Genomic DNA, 6,543 nt, shown 5'->3' on the forward strand with positions numbered 1-6,543 from the left:
TGGCAGACGCCTGTAGTCCCAGCTACTCGGGTGGCTGAGGCAGGAGAATGGCGTGAACTCAGAAGGCGGAGGTTGCAGTGAGCCGAGATCATGCCACTGCACTCCAGCCTGGGCGACAGAGTGAGACTCTGTCTCAAAAAAAAAGAAAAAAAAAAAAAAATATATATATATACAAGACTCATACATCAAATATACAGATGACATTATCAATGGAAAAGCCATTTAGTGTAATAAAGATAGATCAAAGATTCAAACTGATCTTGTCAGGCTAGAACATTAGACTAAAACCAAGAGTTAGATACAGCATGGTGTATAAAATGGAAATCCTGCAGTTAGCTACAAAGGTACAGAAAGAAAGGCAACTAGTTTGGCTGGATTTTGTGTAAAAGCAATTTTGTGGATTTGGCTAGCTGTTAGTTTAATATAGGCCAATAGTAGGTGCTAAAAACGTGAATAGGACCACTTATAATCATTTCATGATGGTCCTTATCTTATTTGACTTCTTTCCGGTATTTATCACTAGAGACACTTTAAAAAATTCTCTTCTCTTGTCTTCTGTTCCATCTGATTATCTTTCCATCTCTGAAGCAGATCCTCATGAATATTAAAACTAATAATAGAGTAGCCTTCATTTATTAAGGGTTCTGTGTTAAGTACACATATTACTATTATTTAATCCAACCTCTTAGCACTAATGAAATAGGTATAATTCCTCCCCATTTTATAGATGAGAAAACAAGTGATTTTCCCATGATCCGACAGCTAACACTAGTAGCACCTAACTCAGTCTCACTTCGGAGTGCATGCTCTTAATCACTGCACTCTTCTGTCCCAGGTCAGTTTCTTTCAGAGCTTCATTTTACTTTGCTCATTTTCCTAAGTGCCGGCATTCCTTAGAGTCCTGCCCTCTGTCTCAGCTCTTCTGACTTCAGTACTCTTCGGTTAATCATCAGTAGACATCGGACTTCCACTGACAACTTCTGCATTGATGAATCCTGTAGCAGCTGCTGACAGCTGCTTACCCAAGAGCACTTACCCTCTTCACATTCTTCCTTGCTGGTAGGAGCCTCTATAAGCTTCAGAAGAGGCTGGCCCCATGCCCAACCCTGGCTCCAGGGAGTGAATCATGGTTGGTTTAAACCAAACACAGCTCCTTTTCCTTTTTCTGTGATTTAAGCACTGGGAGAGAGTCAGCTGAGGAATTTTTGAAACAGGTTATCCTGGCTCTTAAACAGAAATATTCATTAATGGAAAAATCTCTCCTCTATCACATTGTTGTGTCTGTATGTGATGTCTGGAACTAAGGCAGCTATCTTGGCGCCTTTGTTTGTTTGTTTTTTGAGATGGAGTCTCGCTGTGTTGCCCAGGCTGGAGTGCAGTGGCACGATCTCGGCTCACTGCAACCTCTGCCTCCTGGGTTCAAGCGATTCTCCTGCCTCAGTCTCCCAAGTAACTGGGATTACAGACATGAGCCACCATGCCCAGCTAATGTTTGTATTTTTAGTAGAGACGGGGTTTCACCATGTTGTCCAGGCTGGTCTCAAACTCCCGGCCTCAAGTGATCCATCTGCCCAGCCTCCCAAAGTACTGGGATTGCAGGCGTGAGCCACTGAGCCCAGCCTTGGAGCCTTTAATAATTTTCAAGAGTATGAAGAGCACCTAAGGCCAAAATGTTTGAGAATTGCTGACTAGTCCACCCTCCCTCACTGAAACAGTTTCCTACATGTTTGTTTTCTTATTGCTAATCTGTTCATGGCCAACTGCAATAAGCCCATTCTTTACATTGCTATCAGAATGATCTTTCTAAATGCTAATCAGATCCCCTACTTAATCCTTCAATGGCTCCCTGCAGCTTTTAGCTTAATACCTAACACTCTACTTCTCTAATTTTATTTGTTCCTCTCCTCTTAAACACATCCTTCACCCCAGCCATTCACAGTTCATCGAAGTTTCCCATCAGAAATGGTGTTGGTTATTCCATGCCTCCCACAGCCTGCTCTTTCTTTTTTTTTTTTTTTTTTTTTGGTCTTCAGAGCAGAGATGAAAGAGCTGAGAAACCAGTAAGGATGCTTAGATAATCCAGAAATTAACAACAACAGCAAGTCCTAAGGCTGAAGGAATAGAAGGAGATGAAGTCACCAGACCCCAAGGGTCAAGGTTACCCAGGAAAATCTAGAACCAGAATGGGCCTATTCTGCAGGTGCTGGGACCAGGAATGGGGCAAGCCACTGCCAATGGTGCCTTGCAGAGCTGAAGTTCCCCTCCTGCTCTTAACTCCCACTTGACACACCCTATCCCCTCATTCTCTAGCTAGCTACTACTCATGCTTGTTCTTTAGAATTCAACTTGAAAGCCACTCTCTACAGGAAGCTGCCTCTGAGCCCTCATTGTAATTTACCTGCCCCTCTTCTGTGCTTCCAAAGTGTCTTTTATCATAGTGGTTCCTGTACAAGTACTAAGGAGAGAAGACAGCACGGTATGAAGTATGAGAATGAACAAAGTATGCACATGGACAATTCCTTTTTTTTTTTTTTGAGACAAGATCTCGCTCTTTTGCTCAGGCTGGAGTGCAGTGACACCATCACTGCAACCTTGAATTCCTGGGCCCAAGGGATTCTCCCATCTCAGCCTGACTAGCTAGTACTACAGGTGTGCGCCACCACATCCAGCTAATTTTTACAGTTTTTTGTAGAGACGAGGTCTCACTATATTGTCCAGGCTGGTCATGAACTCCTGGGCTCAATCCTTTTTCAAAAGACAGCTTTGTTGAGATATAAATCACATACCATACAGTTACCCAGTTAAAATACACAATTCAATGGTTTTTAGTATATTCACAGATATGTGCAACCATTGCCACAATTAGAACATGTTCATCACTTCAGAAAGAATACTCTTGCCCTTTAGTGAACCACCCCGTGCCTCCAGCAACTACTAATCAATCTACTTTCTGTCTCTATGCATTTTCCTGCTCTGGATTTCAGATAAACGGAATCATGTAACATGTGGTCTTGGGGACTAGCTTCTTTCACTTAGCACAACGTTTGCAAGGTTCATCTGTGTTGTAGCATGTGTCAGTATTTTATTCCTTTGGATAATCCTTCCCAAGCACCAAACCTGGACTGTCCCAGCACTGTCACTGGACAATCAGAGTGAACTAATCGGTTTCACTTTGGTGAGATTTTCACTTGAATTCATTCCTTGCTTGTGCCTGCTATATGTGCTTCTTTACTTAAGCAAACACTGGCAGCTGGCCATTGACCTTATATGAAGAAAAAAATTAAAAATTAATTAGAATTAGAGATAGAATCCCCCACACCACTGTATGACTTTTCAGCAATAGAATTCATAAGAAAACCACCTTAGACTGTTTCTTCATATAGTTCTAGTTGTCTCCCTAGGTATATGCAGCACGAAAGACCAGACTGGTGACAGGGCTGATGTCAGTATAATAGTTTTTAGTTCATTCGTTCTCTCCATGGAGACCATGGAGAGAACGAATGAACTAAAACATCACAGCATCAGTATTACCTGAGGAACTTGTTAGAAATGCAGATTCTCAGCTGGGGGGTGGTGGCTCATGACTATAATCCCAGAACTTTGGGAGGCCCAAGGGGAAGGATTTCTTGAGCCCAGCAATCCTTGAGACCAGCCTGAGCAACATAGTGAGACCCCTGTCTCTAGCAAAATGTTTAAAAGTTAAAACAATTAGCCAGGCACTTGTGGTCATAAGCTACTTGGGAGGCTGAGGTGGGAGGATCACTTGAGGCCAGGAGGTCAAGGTCGCAGTGAGCTGTAATTGCACCACTGCACTCCAGCCTGGCTGATAGAGCAAGACCCAGTCCCAAAAAGAAAAAGAAAAAAGAAATGCAAATTCTTAGGCCCCACTCCAGACCTAATGAATCAGAAACTCAGAGTGGGGCCTAGTAATCTGTGTTTCAACAAGCCTCTAGATGATTCTGATCTACACTTAAGCTTGAGAGCCACTGATTAGTTAATGGTATAGTACTATCAATATTGGCACATAGACATAAATTAATTACTGACTCATATCTTGTGTTGCGTCAAGCGTAAATGCCCAGTGGATGAATAAAAACACTGTTTAGGGGCTAAATAGCAGATTATTTTACATATACTGAATTTCTGTGCATTGCTAGAGCAGGCAACCCATTTTCTTACTCTTCCCTCCCATCTTTACTTCCTTTCAAAATAATACTTTGCTATAAACTTACTTTAAAAAATAATAAATCCTGATAAATGTATTGCCCTTACAAACTTACTTTAAAAAAATAAAAAATCCTAGTAAATTTACTGCCTTTACCATGAAGTTTATTTCCACTTCAGGTTGAGCAAATTCTGCAGAAAGATCTCTAGAAGATGGTATCTCTACAAATCTTGGTTCAGAAAAAATTAATTCCTATGCGAACTCACATCAGACATAGATCTCTAGAGATCGCTCTTCCTAGTGAATGTTTTGTCAGCACAGAGACTGTATCAGGCAGTGCATTTTTCAAGCAACTGGTAGCATGATGTCTGTATTGATGAAATACTGGGGACTTTACTTTGACACAACAGGGACTTCATCTAGTCCTTTGTTGTTAAGACCAAACACTTTTTAGATACTCTGAGGATAGTCATTATCTCTTTCAGAAAGAACAGCAGAATGGCTTATTCTCAGTTCATCTTAATAGATTTGACTCATGGTTAGCAGTTTTGAAATTCTGTTAAAATGTTAATAAGTCTGATCAAAACAATTTTCTGTTAATAATTCTGATCAAAACAATTTCATTTGTCAAAATTCACTGTTGTGGTTCTTTTGAAATAGTAGTCATTATTTCCTCAGCATCTATTTTCATTTTGTTTTAAATACCATTAAAATTAAATTTTAAAATATCTTAGATACATAAAACCCTGATATGTGGTACTTACCATACACTGCCTCACATTGTTAATTATCATTTTATGTTATTTATGTCTCATTCCTCTACCAGATTTACTTTTCCTGGAAACAGTTATTATTTTTTGCATGTATTTGTTTGCCCCATCATGTCTCTCAGTGTCTTAAACATAACAGACACCCACTAAACACGTGTGTGTTCATTGATAGGTTTGACAGTAACTTGAAACACCCATTCCTCTGGTCGGGAATAGAAACTGTCTCAAATTAGGTAAGTTGAGAAGAGAAGCTGGGCACAGTGGTTCACGCCTACACTTTGGGAGGTTGAACGGGAAGATTGCTGGAGCCCAGGAGTTTTAGACCAACCTGGGCAGCACAGTGAGAGCCCATCTCTACAAAAAATTTTTAAAAATTGTTTGTTCGTGGTGGCACATGCCTGTAGTCCCTGCTACTTGGGAGGCTGAGGTGAGAGGATCACTTGAGCCCAAAAGGTCCAGGCTGCAGCAGGCCAGGATTGCACCATTGCCCTCCAGCCTGGGTGACAGAGCAAGACCTTGTCTCAAAAATAAAAGAAGAGATACAACAGAACACTTCCCAGATATACAAGGACATTAGTGAAGCACATCTAGACCGTATGGGACATGGAGCTGGACATTCAGGACCCAAGGCTAGTCCTTTCACCCTTCTTGAGGCCCTGTGGCAGCAGGTCTGTGCTTGAATCTGTGTGTCTCCTTCTTTCTCAAGCTTCCTTGAGCAAACTGACTTCTTTTTTATTGTGCTATCTCCATTCTTGGAAAATATGAGTTTACCTTTGGCTTTGGTTTGTCATGGACCTACCCAACTACATATTTTACTTCAAGAGTCCATCAGCATCTAGTTAGTTCTATTTCAGTGGCCCAATTTCAAATTCCATAGAGAGGTCATCTGATGGGGTGATCTGGTACAATCAGTCATGAATAAGAAGTAAGACGTGTTGAGGAATCAGGAGGTATATAGAGCTGCCTTTCCAAACTGTGGATGGAACAGTTTCACTAAGAAGGGGTCATGGGCAAGGAAGTCACGACTGGCACTTCTACTCCAATTTCTTTCTCTCTCTTTTTTTTTTGAGACAGTCTTGCCCTGTTGCCCAGATTGGAGTACAGTGGCATGATCTTGGCTCACTGCAACCTCTGCCTCCTGGATTCAAGCGAATCTCTCACCTCAGCCTCCCGAGTAGCTGGGATTACAGGCACCCGCCATCATGCCCAGCTAATTTTGGTATTTTTGTGGAGGTGGGTTTAACCATGTTGGCCAGGCTGGTCTTGAACTCCTGACCTCAGGTGATCCTCCCATCTCGGCCTCCCAAAATGCTGGGATTATAGGCATGAGCCACCGCGCCTGGCCTTCTACTCCAATTTCTATTATACTACAACCTAGAACTCTGGCAGGTTTGCAGAATTTAGACATTAGAGGTAACTAGGGTTATAGATAAACTTCTTCCTTAATCTAGATCAGGATTGGCAACTATGACCCTTGGAGCAAATCCAGCCCTTGATCTGTTTTTTTGTTTTTTTGTTTTTTCGTAAGAGCCAAGAATTATTTTAAATGAAGAAGAATAGGCGACAAAAATCTTAAGTGACCTGCAAAGCCTAAAATATTTAATGTCT

The sequence above is a fragment of the Nomascus leucogenys genome, chromosome 7b, assembly GCF_006542625.1.
Source record: "Nomascus leucogenys isolate Asia chromosome 7b, Asia_NLE_v1, whole genome shotgun sequence".
Classification (NCBI taxonomy): Eukaryota; Metazoa; Chordata; class Mammalia; order Primates; family Hylobatidae; genus Nomascus; species Nomascus leucogenys.